At 42.0% G+C, this 18,527-nt stretch overlaps 1 protein-coding gene across 11 annotated transcripts in view; it reads right to left on the minus strand.

The window, feature by feature from the left end:
* Window positions 1–18,314, minus strand: part of RALGPS2 (Ral GEF with PH domain and SH3 binding motif 2) — a 131,447-nt gene extending 113,133 nt beyond the window's left edge. For 2 of the 11 annotated variants that reach the window (XM_074876995.1, XM_074876993.1), the window contains exons 1-2: window positions 17,462–17,648; window positions 10,526–10,621 (exon numbers count right to left, since the gene is read on the minus strand). The gene's annotated coding sequence lies outside the window, so the exon portion shown is untranslated. The other 9 variants (XM_074876997.1, XM_074876996.1, XM_074876986.1 and 6 more) reach the window with 8 other exon arrangements.
* Window positions 18,315–18,527: the final 213 nt, after the last annotated feature.

Genomic DNA, 18,527 nt, shown 5'->3' on the forward strand with positions numbered 1-18,527 from the left:
AAAAATCAAACTATTAGCTCAGTTTTTAATCAACTCACAACAACAAAGAAGTTCAGCTCAAAATGGAAGGTTTTTTAAATTAGTTGCACACAAATAGGAAGGAGATCCTTACCGTTCTGACTTCCACCACTCAAAAGCCAGCTGTACTCAGTGGACTGACTCATAGCCAAGAGTTAACTGGTAGATACTGCAGCACAAGGCACCAAATTTTAGCACTAGCATTGGTACACAGCTGCAAGCAGTAGCAGATCCTGGCCCTCACACAATGCAGGCCTGAATCATCGCAGGCAACAAATGGAGTAAGCCAAAAATGTGAACATGTGTACATGCTATTTAAGTTTAGCCTGGGGTTGTAAAAGGTTTGCTTTCTTCTAACAAAAGGTCTCTCCAGCAGAGTTTGAGCATTAAAAAGACAAAATGTAGGTTCACTAAGTAGGTATCTGCACAAGAACTGAAAAAAAGTTTCTGCTCACAAACTGCTTGCAAATTATCAGCTTCCCAGAGCCGTTTTCTTCAGAGATCACCTACAAGCCTCTATTCTGTTTTGTGGTTCTTTAGAAAGGGCATTGCACAGAATGTTTTATTCCTTTGGATCAGACTATTATTGTAAAATTGCTGTCAGAACAGACTGAACATCTGAAGTTATGATGCATGGTTTGTTTTTCCTTCCATATGTCAAAAGGGTAAGGATTCAGGAACCAAATTATTTTAGCACAAAAAGTACATCAAGTGTAATAATGTTTTGCCCTCCTCAGTCTCCCTCTCCAAGTCCCCCCCCCCCCCCCCCCCCATGGCCATGTAGCCACCAGTTTTGTTTGCAAACAAGAGGAATAGTAAATGATTAATGTCATGTTGATTAACCGATGCTCAGTTTACAAAATATTTTTCTTATGGGTTAGATGTGCAGGCACTGTATCAGTGGAACTAACAGGAAGAATACATCACAGACAACACTTGAACAGAGAAGTCATACTTAAGAGCATGCAGTAGAGCGCTGAATGCTGCTCCCATGAACTGCGGGACCCAAATATTCTTTTCAGAGGTACTCAGATCCACAGTTTTGCTTCGTTTCTGGATAATGCAAACAACACATGAATAGGGAAGAATCAGTATAGACTGTGCATGAGCAAAAATATCACAACACTCTCACTGTGAAAAGTCTCTAGAAGCTGCCTTTTATATTCTTAGTTTTAAATTTTTAAATTTTTTTTATTTTAAATAAGGCAACACTAAAAATTCTAGCAGAAAACAAATGTGAAGAAAATCATTATAACAATCTACAAAAGGACCCATGTGGGTGGCATACCTTCTCTCAGAATAGGAAAAGGACTTCACAGGAAAAAGATTTGAGAAAGATATTTAAATAACATTTTACATGCAACTGCACACTTGCAAGTTCTGAAACAGAGATAACAACTGACAGCATGAGCTTTGTTACCATCAAGAGGCTACAGGAACTTGGTCACCAACGATCACCACAACTCGCATGCCAAAAGCACATGTAAGAAAAACCAGTGATGAAAACTGAGACTCTGCTGAATATTCTGTGTAAACCTACACATCACATGTGGATGTAAAGAAAACTCAAATATCCATGCACCTCATCAAATAATCCTCTGTAGGCATTAAGTGCTAGAGTCAAAATTGAGAAGAGCCAAATCAAAAACAAGATGATGAAACCATCCTAGGATTTTTAACAAGCAAGAGATGACAAAGCACCAACTGTTGCTGAGTAACAGCCTCCAAATCCACAGAATTAGACTCAGTACATACACCTGCCTCAACTGCACACTCCCTCTGTACAGGGAGACAAAAGAGATTGACATTTAGGGAAAAAGAAGGCAAAACTCCTCCCACATTGAATGCCTGACTTTCTCATTCAGGAAGAAGATAATACTGTTGAGTTATTGAAAGCCATTAACAGACAACAAGGATCTTTCTTGAACAAGGCACACAATATCTTTTAGGCTGGTTTAAAATTCAGCTTTCAGATTGATGAGCACAGTCTTTATCAGTAACACCTGTGATGACATTTCAACAATGTTCTCTAAAATTACTCTTTTTTAAACATCATGCATCGATACGGAAGTTTGCACCGTTGCTATAGAAGTGGTGCTAACATGAAAAAATCTAACAGCATACAAATTGCCTATATTTGGTATGACAACTTATGTGGAACTACAATACATATTTGGGCAAGAGCTGGATTTGCTGCCTGTGTCACTATCCCCCGCATTCATTTACGAAAGTGTGCCAAGCTCAGAGTATCCAACTCCTACGAGGAAACAATACACAAACCAGTTATTTATCCATCCAAGCATCCACATCTTTCCCATATTTCTAACTCCCTTTAGAAGAACCTCAGTAAATCAGGCAACTAATGAGAGAGCAGGCGAAGACCCAAACACTGACAGTTTAATACTAAACTTTTCTTCACTCAAGACCAGTCAGTAACTGCTGACCACCAAAGCATCTACCTAATAAAACATGATACAGAAAATGAGCAAATTCAAGTTAATTCATACAAATCCAGGACTTCAACAAACCAAATGTATGTTGGAAATTTGTTTTAAATGTTCAAGAATGACCACATAAATCCAGGAAGGATTTGTCAGCTGGCCCAACCAGATGTCAATCACTTACACAAAGTGCCTGAAATTGGAGACCAAGCATATGTTTGCTTCAACTGAAATAATTTAGAGTGAACATTTTCATGAAGGAGGATAGTGTATTTTTAAAGTGGTATCAGACTCTTTTCTTGTTATCAAAACAGAAACTTACAGTAGACTGCAAGGAAATCTTGTCTCTTTAGATACTCAAGGCAGACGGGAATTTATCTGAAAGCCTGAAATTCTGGTATGCCCACCTTACTACTTGTGCACTAACAACAACAGTCAAATTGCCAGAAAAAACTAAAAGCGATTTCAGGTAAATGGACAGTACAAATGAGAGCCCTGCTGGAGCAACTTCTAAGCCATCTACTTACATTATTGATGAAAGGATCTGCTCTAAAGAAGGAATGGCATAATAAATATCTACAGAGTTTGTAGAACTTGTATAACTGATGTAGAATACAATGTTTTCCAGAAGGCATCAAAAAGACACCAAGATGTAGCACAAGCATTAACTTGAAGAGCACTGCTGGCAAAGCACGAGAACCAACTATGCAAAAACATTTGTATACCTCTAATGGTAGTAAAGGCAAGCCACAAATTCTTGTTACAAAACAGGGAAAATGACAAACTGCAGGGGAAAGATCAATGATAAAGTTCTTTACAGCACACATGACAACTTTAAACTAACCAGGGACTAAGGAAATCAAATAATTTCTCAAATTACTTCCTAAGGAGGTAGAGGCATGCTAGTTTGTGAGCCATGCTTCAAACAAGGAATGCAAAAATCATTAAATGCTAAAAAGGCACATATAGCCTTCTGCTCTACACTGGATTTACTGGCAATATGATCAACAAGCCAGGAAAGGAAAACACCAACCTGGACAAAGTTTACTGGCATTAAAGAAGTAAAGGCACCAGATGCACAGGTACACATGGTGCTGGTTGGCCTGCATGGTTTGACAGGCACAGAAAGGCTGTAGACACTTAAGCCAAGTGAGGACAGCTGAACACGTTCAAAGCAGGGATAAGCATTTTCTTCCAGATCTCACAGAAAGCATGGGGAATCCTGCAATTTTTATATGCCTTTAAGAGCATGGCAACTGCTGACAAAGTAACAGCATTGCTGATCTTTTCAGGATTTAGAAGTCAAGTCCAGCTCATTTACCCCCCACACAAAAATTCCAGTATGCCTTTGATACAGTCTGGCAAGCAGGATTTTTAAGATTATTCCAGCACTATGAACTCAGCACGGTAAGTTCACAAGTGATAGCCTATGCAAATTCTACGTGGATATTTGAGCTATTCAGTGGACAACTAGATAATTATTACTCAAACATATCCTTCAGCTTATCAAATGCAGCTGTGTCCATTTCTACCTAATCAATGGATGCACACTTTAAAAATTGATTTAAGTGCAGATACATGCAAGCTGAAAACTTGGGTCCAAGAGCAATGACAGAGAGACAGCCTGTACACAACATAGTTTCGATAGAGATTTGGAGGAGAATGGTATTTTGAATGTAAATCTAGTGTTTTACAGCAGATAACGCTGTTTCTTCTTAAGGCAAACATGCTGTTTAACAGTTCACTTAATTAAAAAGAAAATTACATTCATCTTTATGTTAAACTGGTAAAAAGTAAATCTAGAATGCTATAATGCAAGGAAGTCCACACTATGAGATGACAGGGTATCACAATCAGGAATACAAAAACCATTATTATGTGACCATTCAGTGATGTTAACTGTGTCTTTAAAAAGCTCACAGACTGGCACCTTCCAAAAAAAAATCCACTACAAACTGCCACTTCAGTTAGTACTAACAGCTGAAATCTCTAATCTTAGCACACTGATTAAAAAATGCTTTGCTTTCCTTTCTAGGATCGCCAAAATCACCCCAGTGCTAAAACAACTAAGCAATGCAAATCTTGGGGAAATCACAAATAGAACAAAAGCAAAGATCCTCAGATATTAAAACACCTACCAGGTAAGCTTTCCTGTTCTCTGGCAACTTCTGTCAGGAAACCTTGCAGGAGTTCAGTCCTAAATTTTGCACAAAAGTGTTTTCTTCCCCATCTTCTACAGAGAGGGGATCTTCTGGCCCAGACTAATCAATAGCTCTGGCTCACTCTTAAGCAACAGAGATTAGCCATTCTGGACAAACCAATGAAAGCTAATTCTTCACCTCATCTAAATGAAAATACAACACTTCTTTGAGACTCTGTCATGTCCTGTGTTGTTTTAGTTAAGAAAAAAAATTTCAGCCACCCAAATAAATACACAGCTTGGCCAAGACGAGCATTTTTGCTGTCATGCAAGATTCACCTTGAATAGCAGGAAAAACATGAAAAAAGGCCATGACTAATACAGAGAACTGAAAGGGTCTGAGGAAGTTTCTACGTATTTAGAACCAGTAGCCTAAGTTACAACTGAGACAAGGATTTGATATCGCTTCATCATTATTGACATTAAACTGTCCTTGTACTGGAGGTACAAAGAAATCTGTCAACATAAGAAACGTAAGTGGACAATACACACCAAACAGGGAGTAGCCTTGCTTGAAGCAACAAAAAAACCCCAGTGAAGAGAAAGCTGTGCTGGGAAACAAACTAGGCTGGGAGAGGTGGCCAGGGAAGCCAGTTGCCAGCAGGGTATTTTGTTGCCATGCAGAAGCAGACCAGAGCCCATGGGCTGCCAGTTGGAGAATCCCATTGTGCAGAACTGTGTGCTTTTAAATTCTGCACCACCTCAGCATTTTTAATGCCCAATTACCATGAGTTTAAGACAAGTTACCCTATCACTGCAATACTGCAGCAAGGAGTGAATTTGATTCCTGGTTCAGAAATTGTGTAAATTTGCAGCTCCGGAAGGTATTATTTGACAACATACACGATATATTAAAATACTTTACATTGCAGAATTTCCAAACGGTTCTAATAATAAACTGTCTTTTCATGCCCTGAGCAACAGCGTGAGCTAGATGACCCCCAGTTGTCCCCTCTAAAATATTCCAATTCTCTAGTTTAAAGAAAACACAAAAGGCATCAACAATCTAATTAATACAGTGTCTAGGTTCAGAGAAAAAGAAGTATATCCAAATATACTGATCAAGCAGAATCAAACCACACAATGTACTTAATTTCTTGCTTTTTTGATGATGTGAATTTTGGAATCTAAAAGATATATGTAAAAAGAGTGGATAAACAGTATTTAAAAAACTTGAGAACCGTTTGAACAGTTTTGAATCTTCCCTTATTTCCTTCTAGGAAGATTTGGTAAAATCTGGCTTCAAGCCTCCAACAAAAATATTCTATTACATAATAAACACAAAGAAGATCCTGCAGAATAGTCACAGAAAGCCAATTTTAAATGCATCACCTCAAGCAATCAACTTATGGCACGGGCACATCCTCCTAGCTAGGAAAAGCAGCACTGTGATGGATACTCTGCCCAGATGAAGATGTTATTCATGTGGCCTCTCCCCTCCAACACTAATGAGCCCCAGAGGTAGATCACAGTGCATTTTGTCCTTCCTGAAAAACCATCAGAGAAAAGCAAGCCTCCTAAACACACATACACAGGTTCAGAGGTGAGAAAGCCCATGGACCCCAGAATGAGAAATGAAGTGTACTGGCGATGGAAGGCCAACATCCAGGAATAGGAAAGAAAAGCTGCAACCTCTCATGTTGTGAAATGAGAGTCCAATAAGCCAGTAACAGCAAATCAGCTGTTGGAGGGGCAGAAGCACAGAGAGAGATCGCACAAGCCCTATCCACACCCACTTCCCTTAGCCCTGCTACGTCTTTGATAAAAGGCTTCACTGCGTTTTGATGCTTGGTGATACTGCAACACTTCATGGTGTCACCACCATGAGAGATTCAACTGATACTGCCCCATGAGGATTTGGAAAATCTGAACTACAAATAATTTGGTCAAAGAAATTAATACAAGGATAAATTTTTTGACAGTTAAAAAAATAATATACATTACAACTAAATAAACTCAGATCTTTCAACATTGTCTCAAAGCCAAGATCATACATATTAGAAAAGCCTTTTAAAAAAAAGAAAAAACAACATGAATTAGTAATTCATTTTCCCATTCTATACTACCAGCAAGTGAGTTGCCTCTTACCTGCTAAAAGAATGGCTGAAAAATCCAATACTTTGGCTGCATTTTGAAAATACTTTAATTGTTTAGTTAGCTTCACATGCAGCTTGCAGAGTTGGGAAGGTTCACTGTGGTCATGAATATCACTTAAACATGAAGGAGAGTCAGCCACATCATAAATAGAGTATTGGTACCTTATTGTTGAAATATCACTGAAGTCACTAGCCACAACATGGTTAGCGTGGTTTTGGCAGGTGGTATACTTTTGAAACAGCTTTATCACTTAAAAGCGAAAGTATTTCAATGAGCAACACAAACTTACCTTCCACTACCTCTGAGACAACAGAGAAAAAGAACCTCAGCAAAACCAGCAAAACACAGTTACCAATTTAAATGTAATATTCATGTAGTGATTTACAGGATCTTTCCAATGTAAGAATCTATTTTTTTCACAAACAGAGTGCTGTTTTCCAGCTGAGTTGCACATGGCTAATAAACACCGTAAATCTGACAAAGCTATCAAATAGCAGGCAGCAGGCCTGCTCTACCAGAGACTGCCGCATAAGCCAGCTCCCTCACTGAGGAACGAAGCAAACTCAACACCAATTCACTCTGGGATGCAACTCCATGCTCAACCCAGCCCTAGAAAAGAACACAATTTGCAAATGGCATCTCCAACCTAGACAAGACCCCTTTTTCTCTTTCAAGATGTGTTTTCTGATTTTGAGGATTGCTACATTAAAAAAAGTCAGCCTCCTCTGCATTAGAGGAGGTGCCAATTATGAATTCCAAAAGATTGCCATTTTCCTCCTGTAAGCAAAGCACTTCTACCAACATTAGGAGAATCATAAATACAGAAAAAGCCGCAAAGAAATACCGATCAGCTAGTCTAATGATAAGATCATAGAAACACGCCCTATTGCCCTAGGGAAAAAAAAGATATCAAATTCCAGTAACAACCTGGAATGTAATAGGGAAAAACAACACCAGAGAAAGAGACCAGCAACAAAAAGTTCAGTTGCTGAAGCCCATCACTTCTCCTTATCTTCCCTCCCTCACTCCAACTAGTAAAATCAAGAAGATATCCAGGACATTCAGTATCAGTCCACACAGAAATCCAAAAAAAAGCAACACAAACTTCACCAAACCCCAAGACAACAAGCGAAGTCTGTCTTTTTTCCTGTTCCCTGGAGAGATCTCACTTCTGTCCTTTGAGTCCATTACTGCCTGATTCTGTTTTCCACTTAAGACTATCACTTCATAGAAAGAGGAGAAGAAAAAGTATGTAAAAGCATGGATTTTTTTTCTAGGTCATGAAAATAAGAGCTAGCTTTTTTTAAAAAAAAATAGGTACAGATGACATTATTAAAACTCTCAACTTTTCTACAATATACTTTTGTTTACAAATAAATGAGGGATTTAAGTTTTGTGGGCGCAATAGCTTAGCAAGACTTCTTTCATGTTAGCTACTTGCATTATTTACCAAACAAGCTTCCCTTTGTACCAGTATCACATAACATAGGCTAACTAGATTTCTCTAACTAACTTAGCATAACACAAATACAACACACCTCTGAATTATATTACTATATAGATCTGCACAACAGATTTCACATTTTCCTAAGCTATCCTTTATAAAAGGCTTTTTGGGCCCCACAATACCCTTTCAATTAATTATCTTTATTGTCTTATAACTAAGTTATAAAATTCAGGTCAAGAATTATTCCTCAACAAAACTGTGTCAGCCTAAGGTCATTAACACATATACTGTTGGTACGCTAAGTCTAAATTTGTTTAAGAATTCATACCCATTTTGCATATAGTCACTCTGCACTTATTAACAAGCACATGCTATAAATGTCCAACACTGCTTCCACACCCCTGAGTGTTTCAGTTTTGTCCCATAAGCTAATCAAATTGAACAGGGAAGGCACACAATTTCACAGGACAAAAAAATACACCAAGATTTTTTATAAGCTTCTCTAGATGTCCTGGCATAATGTCACCTTAAATACTTTAAAACTTTCCATTGTGCATATAAAAAATAATTTGGGATCATGTAACAAATACGCAGATGCTTCTTTTCCCCATCCTAGTCATACAGCATTTGTTACCAAAAAAAAGAACTAAAGCAGTTCTGATTGGTGGTCTCTAACAGAATTTTTAGACATCTCTCTAACAAACCGAAGTATCTCAACGCTAGCTTATACACAGGTTTGTACGAACGCTTCTTTTAAGAGAAGTTAAATTACCTTATCTGAAACATGAACTAGGTCGTAATGAAGAAGCCTTTCCACCACTAAGACAGCTTCAGAAAAGAGGCAAGATTGACTTTTCAGAAGTATTAAACACAAGTCACAGCACGAAATAGTCAGAGTTCTGTCATCACACAGACCCTATCCGCATTAAAAAAAAAGTCAGCAAGTTAATTAAGTACAAGGGCAAGCCATTACATGCAGATATTGAGGAAGCGCTATCTGCAAGCAGGTCCTAAAGCACACCATCTGTTTATGAATAGCTGCCGTCCTTCAAAGGTAAAGAAATACTGCACCTCAAAAGCAGTTTTTTCCTCTTCTTTAATATGCCTTCAACTTTTCAAAACATTGTAGATCCAGCGCCCACCCCAACTGAAAACAGCATCAAGCTTGCCTTTTTGTTTGATCTCCTGACTAACAATTTGGTTAACAGCATTTTGCTCTCCAAATTCCTTTAGAAATGTTCAAAGTGTCCACCCAGAATACTTCAACAGATATTGCCAGCAGAGCTGAACAACTTCCACAAATAAAATAACCTTCTGCCAGCATAGCTAGATCTACACAAGGGTACAAAAAAAAAACCACCAAAGAATCACAGTTTCATACCGCAATTAGATTTGGTACTACTACCTTTGGCACATTTGTAAAACATACATACTTGTTTACAGTACCATTAAAAATTACCTATTAGCATGACTGGAAATGCCATATACTACACTGGATCAGAAAGAAAGTTATTGTCCACTAGTAAGGAGAAAAGCACTTTTAGCAAGGCATATCACTAAGAATATCAAAATCTATTATCAAAGAGTTTTCTGGCAAAATCTGTTCAAAATAAATCCCAAATAGGCCCAGATTGGGAGGGAAAAAAAAACCAAAGGAGGATTAGAAGAAATTGTGTATCACCAATAGGGCAATCATCCCACAAAGGGTGGCTAGCCAAGCATTTTGCAAACAGGAAGTAGCAAAAACATTTTGACTACAGAGGGACATTTGCTATTATCATATAAATAAAATGGAAAACAGTTTCATTAGAAACTGCACACCTGACACCATCCATGTATGGCGTATTAAAAAGTAATAACAAAGCCTTATACCTAGGTAATGTTTATCCTCGTCCTACCTTAAGGCAGACCTGCAAGGCCCAGGTTTTATCTGCCCTAACAAACATCTCAAGTTTCAGGCCACGCACTGTCCACCACATTCATGGTTCTCAGAAGCACAGGGTTAGTGTGTAGCTAAGAGGAAATCTTGCTAAGCCTTCAGTAATTTTACACTCTGAGCTCCAGAAGATACTTGAAGATCACCTCAACTGCATGGAAGGACTGAACTCAACAGATTCCTTCTCTTCTTATACATTATTCCTTTCCAAAACGCCTGTTGGTATATTTCCATAAAAGTTTGATCAATAAGAATATAAAAATTATTTAGATGTACTTGCCAGACAAGCCTGACAACTAACGCCCAAACAAACTGGTCAGTCTAAAAGTATGTGACTATTATTCTAAAAATAAATGTAATAGCTGCCACTGCTCAGGTATACTTACCAATAAAGCACATGGGGAAACTGGCTGGTAATCAAAGACAAGGCTGTTGGCAGAGTGGTCTGGACTTGCTAGCAACGGCAGCACAGTTCAGGTGCCCTTTAACCACACAGAGAAAATTAATTATGTGACAGAGTAGGAGAGGCAATACAATGATGAGTCATACACTTAACCATATGCTTTATCAATACACCTCATGATATTAGAGTTACTAATTAGTGACAGCGCAAAACAGCAATGGGAGCATAGTCCAAATCTTTGGGGCATTTTTTCTTTCATTGATTTAGCACTTCAAAAAAATTTATGTGCATTTTGAAATCCAAAATGTACACCTAAAACTATGTGATGCCACCATCATTCTAACGCTTCACACAACAAGTAAGCTGATTGCAGATGCTTTTGGAATCCCCGAAACACTTTACAGGCTCCGGTATTAGTTTTCGCTTGATCAGACAAATGGCTGTTATTACCAAGTCTCCAGTCACACCATCACCATTCCTAACTCACTCCACCAGCCTATTGTAAAAGATGCAGTGACTGTTAAGTTTAGGTCTATGCAAAAGGAATTTTCAGAAATGTCACAAGGATCTTATAATGCCTCAAATATTTCTGCACGAGATCTGAAACGAAGAAGTTTTTCCCAAGTTCCCAGACTTGCAAACCCAGCTAGGGATTCAAGAGAGTTGAGCCTGTGCTCTAATACCAGAAATCATCACTCCACAAGCACAGCTATAACCAAAGGAACAACTGATCCACTTAATTGATGTCAGCTGGTTTATGGGAACTCTGATGTTGTACTTGCTAGTCATCTCTGCCACTAATTGCTTTTTTCATTCATTTCTCTGCCATGACATCAGCACAAGACTTTGTATGGCTGAAGAATAAATAGTTTGGGGGAACTATCAAACTGAAAAATAAGGCAAGGAAATAAAAAAAAAAGCTTAATCTCTTAGCTAAGTTCCCTGATGCAGTTCACTCTACTAGTGTTTCTGCCAGAACAGTATGGGAAGTGAGCAGTCAAAAAAAGCTGCCTTGCTCCATGTGGGGTCACAACCTAATTCAATTACAAACCAATTTAAATTAGTTACGACTGTGGAGGACCCCAACTTTATCAAGCAACAGAAGTTAACAGCAATTAGAAGATCAAACTAACAACTTGGCAATAAAACAAGTGGACAACAACCACAAGCTTTTAAAGAGTTATAAATTTGCGTTTTACATGGAACTAACAAGTCACAAGTCCACATGTGCTTACATGCCTCTTCAGATATAAAATCATACCTGAAGCTTACAAAGAAAGACTTAGTAAATTGAGACTTTCAGCTTTTCATTGGAGGCTTCTGCCTGCCTATACATTTATCTGAAAAGGCTGTAACACATCAGAAAATGTGTTTTGTCCTGCTTATTCACCCTTTGGTCCAAATCCAGCCACACTCTGTGACATTATACCACTTATTCTAAATCTAAATGAAAATATAATACTATAGGTTAGACAATTATCCCAAACCCTGGGCACCTTAATAATGTGATAAAAGCAATCCAATTTACAAACTGCATTAAGATCACTTTTTCGGGATCTCTGCCAGTTTTATCTAGCCACTATTATCTAAGAAATACACCTTCAACTTTTAAAGAAGATCAATACTCTTCTTCCCCAGCACGATCAATCTGAGCCCGTCTCAATGAGGAAAGCAAATTCCATAGTCTCAAAGCTGTCCCTTAATGAATAATGAGGGAGGCACAAATCAAACAGCTTTTAATGCCATACTACGACAGTGGTCAGAGAGTTGATAGCCTGTCCTAGGGCACTTCAGACTTAATTGATTGCTGCCAATACCATAGCTCCATTAAAAAGAGGTAACACATACATATCCCAAAGCATCAGTGCTGCTGACTCCTACTGAGACTGCTCCAAAGCCAGCAAAACCTTCAGCACCACATTTTGCCTCCAAATTGCCTTAAAATGGAGCTACAGCATGGAAGCCAGCCTATCTCAAGCTTCTCCTCTGCCACACCTGTTACACACTTCTTCTCTATCAGTCTGAGTGCTTCAGCCCTCAGACATACAGCACAATCAGTATAAGTGAGGAGACTCACGAGCTGTAAGAAATTACTAAACTGGACCAACCACTTTTCGGCAGAGGACCCCATTAACAATCAGTCTCCCTCTTTGGCATTTCTGCTTATCCCCAGGCATGCTGTTCGTGCTTCCTTAACTGACCCAGGCTCTTCCCAAGTTATGTTTCATTACTTGCACTAGGCACTGCTATAACGATCTAAAACCAAGGGGAGGATGGGCAGAGACAACTTCCAGCCAAATTCTAGGTAGCTCTAATCAGGTTAGGAGGTCTCAATCTTCTAGTCAAAGATTTTAAAAACTGATTTTACTGTTTCAATATGACTGCTAAGAACAACAACTAATAAACTCGAGTCACAAGAGGGCACTAACACTTCTACCTAATGGCAAACGCACTCCTTCAATTAGGAAGGCTGATAATTACATCCACATCATCATGTATATTTTATCTGGATTGAACTTCAGCCAGCTTGTTCTAATCCATGTTCAAATCTCAACTACATGCTGATGAGGCACTGAGCTACATTAACTGTTGTGGTCACACTTGCAATATATGGGGAGACTGTAAGTCTCCCCAGATAGACCAGAGAAAATAGGGCACGCACATGCCTCTCCCAGTTCACTTGCAACCTAGAGTTTATACTGCCTGTGAAATGCATTCATATAAATGAAATTCTGAAATAGCCATGGAGAATAGGTCACAAGTCCGACACTTCAAAGAACAGAATAAATGTTCCTAGAGTTTGCACCAAGATGAATCCTACCACAGGGGACTGACTGCAAGCAGTATCTGCCTCCAAGAGAAAAAAAAGGGGAAGGCTTCCATTTAACCATCAAGCAGCAACAGATGCATTGCTCTCTCAAATTTGGCATCAAATCAGCTCCCATGTTACAGGCTTAATCTTTAACAAAGGAGGCTGCTCTTTACCACTGAGAAATATGCAGGGTTTTAAACCACAAATATGATGCATACAGGGGGCTGACAAGACTGTTTCTTGATATTCTGACCATGCAGCTCTTGAGCTTCTCAGTGTCAGGCAGAGAGGTGTGCTGCAGCACACCCAGAGATTTTCTTGGGCAGAAAACCTTGACTTGTTGATGCACTTGACAGTCACAAAGCCAAAACACAGTCTGACTGGTGCAGCCCTACGGAAACAAGGGCAAAGCTTCCTGGACCTGCAAGGTATGCTGCTTCTTTTTCCCCAGCATTATTGCCCTGCAGTTCTACCTAAACTGTCATTCTTGTAGTTGGGACTGTAAGACAACACAGGCAGGGAAGAGGGAAAAAACACAGGAAAAAGGAATCCTAGCCTTACTTACGGAAAGGCACACAATAAGCATGGAGGCTGTCACTTCTCTGCACTGAAATTACAGCCATGGAAAAAGTTACGCTGACAACAAAGCTGGGATAGCAAGGCTCCTGAGAGCATTCTCAGGGCATCTCCATGGGTTCAAGGAAGACACCATTTGTGTCATTTGACAGCCTACAACCCATCTGGAAGCCTGTAAGGAGTTTTGAAAAGACCAGCTGTGAGTGTACTCGAGAGTAGCACACCTCAGAACAGCGAGTCCGAGAGAATAAACATTAACCTTTTATGCATGTGAGGAACATTGTATTTTAAAATACTCAGTACTGGCCCACTAGACTTCCCAGTGTTTTATTTTGCTCTATGGTAAAATGCAATGAATGGGTCAGTTTTTCTAGACAAAGTCTCCTATAAACTGAAACACAGACTGGAAACAGTCTCCCTCTTCCACAGCCAGCCAGCAGGTTCAATGACCATCATTACACCATGCTAACTTGTACAAGCCATGGCAAGAAGCTCCAATGTTCAGAACATACCATGCTGCTGAGTACATCTTCCCCTTCTGTAACTTTGGGCCACCCTCTCCCCCTCCCTCCCCCGGCTTTACACAGTTCCTCCTGACTGCACAAAGGTGCTGCCACCAGCATAGCCCAGTGACTGGGCAGCCACTGCAGCATAGGAGTTGCAAGCTTTCTGACACCCCACAACTGCCTCGCTCCAGCTCAGATTTCAGATGTCCCCTTCCCACTTGGCAGAATACTGGGTGGTACCAGCTTGCCCACAAGAAGGATTCCAATGCCATTTTCCCTGGAGTCCTATAATGTCTTTAAGGATCTTTGTAAAGGAAAAAGTTGCAGTCACACCTCTGCACATTCTAGGGGACTAAGCATACAGAGCATCTACTTGAAACACCCAACCGGGTGTTAAGACTCCTTTGCTTCAGCAGTTTAAGGTGATTAGTTCATAAACAGATAAAACATGAAGCCCACATGAAATTCATGCAGTAAATGCTATGCATGCACAAATATTAAAAACTGTAAAACACTCAAATCTGAAATATACCATGCCTTTGGGGTCTTACATTTCAACAAAATGCAAACAATTACACTCCGCACCCCTAAGGGAAGTTTTCAACTCAGCTTTATTTACTGAATGAAAGGAGGGGCCCAAATGACTCAGCTTCAAGCAAATATAAAGGAAAATATTAATCCCTAATCTCAATGATAAAAAAAAATAGGGGAAGACACTGTTTAATATGGAGGTGTGTCTTTACCAATTCAAATCTTTTAATATTCAAAGACCTGTCAAGCAGAACATGAGCACACTAAAACCTCATTAGCTTTCTGAAGTCTTAAACACATTTATTACATACACAGCCAATTTTAAAATCAAAGTTTACACAAGTAGCTCCAATTAAAGAGTTAGCCCTGTATCTTCATTCTTGTTCACTGGTGCTGAGCAGCATCAAGATCAATAAAATATCTGGATATTGGGATTTTCAACCTAAACAGTCACCAGCAAGATACAAGTGTGGAAGAGAAAAACATCTCTCCAAAAATTCTGCACAAAGAGAGGTTTCTGAGGAAAAAAAACCCAATCCAACAGTAAACAGGATAACCTCATGAAAAGGGTTGTGGGGTTTTTTTCCTCCATTAGACTGAGGAATCAAACGCTTCTCATCAAAAATCCAGCAAAATAAATTACAAGGTAGAATATTTCACAAGGGGGCTCACAGACTCCAAGTGACTGCTGTACATCTTCCACATGTATTTGGAGGTGACTGCCCGTCCCCCATCTCAGCCACGCCACACTAGCATTTCAGTGCAGGACACATCTCCAGCCTCGCTGGGAGGAATATTTAATTGCAGACTAGCAGGAGTGCTTCTTTACATACAGTCCAAACTCTAAACACAGGTTTCGCCAGAGGGCACTCTTTCAATTCAAGTGACCTAGCTTTAGCAAACTTCTAGCAAGACTGCAGGCAACCCACATGCAGGGATGGATGTGCAGAGGCTGTACAAAGCTGGGATAGTTTTGCTTCTGCAAGAGAACACCCTTAAAAAAAAAAAACAAAAAACAACACAACACACAGAACCACCAAACATAAATGAAATTTAATTATTTATCCCAGAAACGTGAAATATTTTTCAGAGTAACCAGAGACACTACTAGTAAAGATCACAAGCAATCACCAACTTCTGTACTATGTTATACTGTGGTACTTGATGGTACCAATTAACTCAAGCAGTTCTGGCACATGTGTGGATCATACCAATTTACAGAAGCAGGGCCCAAGCCAGTACAGCTCATGCAGAGGTGCTTATGGAAATCCTCTGGTTGTATCATCATAGATACTAAACCTTGCAAATAATACACGGAAAAAAATGCATCTGTGTTGTCAAGAGAAAGCTCTGGGAGACAATATATTTTTCTACTCCTCACTGTTCTGTATTTGATGTTGTTTTAAAAGGGTCAACAATTAAACCATTTGCATGAAAATAATACAAAAGTATCAGCAGTGTCAGTAGTTTTCAACCTTTGGACCATGTATTATTTCTAATGGCCTGCTGAGATCTAATAAGATTAAAAAAAAAAAAATCAAACTGGTGAGTTGAAGTTCATTAAACAAAAACGTACACAACCACTGAAAAACACAATAGGTCTACGTATCAAAAAAGGTCACAAACCGCTGTTTGATGTGAATAGAAAGTTACGCCCATTTTGCACAGAAACAAAGCAGCACCACCACCACACTACTAAAATCAAGTCAGCTGCAGAAGCAAGCAGTGTAAGAAAAAAACCCCAAAATAATCGTTATGCATCCTATGACATTTTCCAGTCTTGAGAGAAACTCAAGAACTGCAGGCCTACAAAACATTTGATTGCCTGCTTATGCACCTATCCCATTTGAAAAGAAATAGCCTCCACCTCTTCTAGTTATTCGTAGCAAAGCCCCCTAGTTTAGCATAGAAAGAGAAGGGGAGGGCAGGGGAATAAGACCTGTACAAAGGCACCTTTTGTCAGTAGAGGGATCTCTCAAACAGATAAACACGCTGACAGAATTTCACCAGGCCCGTAATTACTATTAAAAACACAGGGACAAGTTACTTCAAACTATTCCTATCATCACCACTCATCTTGGTTTAAAATATATCTATAGAACTGCTTTTCCAGCATGCACTGCCTGGAAAAAAATATGCCAAACGCTCCCGATGTCAAAGGAACAGCATCTATTTGCCCACCCTCTAAAGCAGATCCCCGCCTACCACAAGGCAACGCACTCCTGGTGCTCTGAACTTACCCCGTTTCGGATAAAAGAAACGCTACGTCGTGTGGATACCCTGAATACCCCTCCCACCGCCCCCCCGGGGTCGCGCTGCCTCATGTAGCTGGCGGGAAGGTGCCTCGGACCCCAGGGAGGGGCTGACTGGAAGGCGGTACCTCACCGCGCCAGCCGCCGCGCCTCCCCCTCCGCCCCAGCCTCCCTCAGGCCCCACCGCGGCGCCGAGCGCGGGGACCCCGCGGGAAGGCGGCTCTGCCCATCCCCACACGCACCAACAACACTCTCGTGCCCTCGCTACGCAGCAAAGAGGGGGGGCGGGCAGCTTCCCCCCCCCTCCAGGCCACAACCTGCTCTCCGGCCCCTCACGCAGGTAGCGGCGGCGGGGGGGAATCAACGACCGGAGGCGCGCTCCGGGCTCGCTCCACAGCCGCGCATCCCTCCATCTTGCAGCAAGGCCGGGGGCGGGAGGGGGGGGCCGCACAGCGCCGTCGCCCTCCGCGCGCACACGCACACACACCCCCCCGCACACGCGGCCGGGGGAGAGGGCGCTGCCGAGCCGCCGGCCCAGCCCGCGGGGGGCGAGTGGCCCGTTCCCCGCCGCCCGCCACCCCTCTCCCCGCGGCGCCCGTGTGAGGAGGAGGCGGGCGGCAGGTGGGCGGCGGAGCGCAGGGCTCCGCGCGGTGCCGGCCGGCGGCGGGGTGACGGGTGGGGGCCGGGACCCTCCCCGGATCTGGGAGGGGACGCGCGCCTCCAATCCCCGGCCGGCAGCCCTTCAGGGCCCGGCGTGCGGGCCGGGGTTAAGCCTCCTTTCTCTCCTCCTCCTCCTCCCAGCAGCCGGACAATAAGCCCCGCCGCAGCTCCCCGCGGAGGCGGGCGCCGGCCGCAGGGCTCCCTCCTCCTTCGCCTCCTTCCCGCGGCAGCCCGGCTCACCTGCGAGGCGAGGGGGGGTGGATGAGCGGGGGGCGGGCGAGGACGGGGAAGCCGCTCCGGCTGCTGGAGGGGCTGCCGGGCTTCCCCCTCCTCCTCCTCCTGCTGCGGCCGCGCAGCGCCACTCACCGCCTCCGGGCCGCGCTGGTGCGGGGGGGGCTGTGGGGGGGCGGGCGGCAGCGCCACCGCGCGCGCATACACGCGCACGCACTCACTCACACACACACACACATATACACGCGCGCGGGGGGTGCTGTGAGGGGGGGGGGGGGGGGAACCCGCCGCCCCCGCGCATGCGCGCCGAGCCCCCTCGGCCCGCCTCCCCCAGGGGGGTGGAACGCCAGTGCCTGGCGCGGGCTGCGCATGCGCCGCTCGCGCCCCGCCCCTCCCGCCTCAGCCGCTTCCCTACCG

This window comes from Strix uralensis, chromosome 8 (assembly GCF_047716275.1).
Source record: "Strix uralensis isolate ZFMK-TIS-50842 chromosome 8, bStrUra1, whole genome shotgun sequence".
Taxonomy (NCBI): Eukaryota; Metazoa; Chordata; class Aves; order Strigiformes; family Strigidae; genus Strix; species Strix uralensis.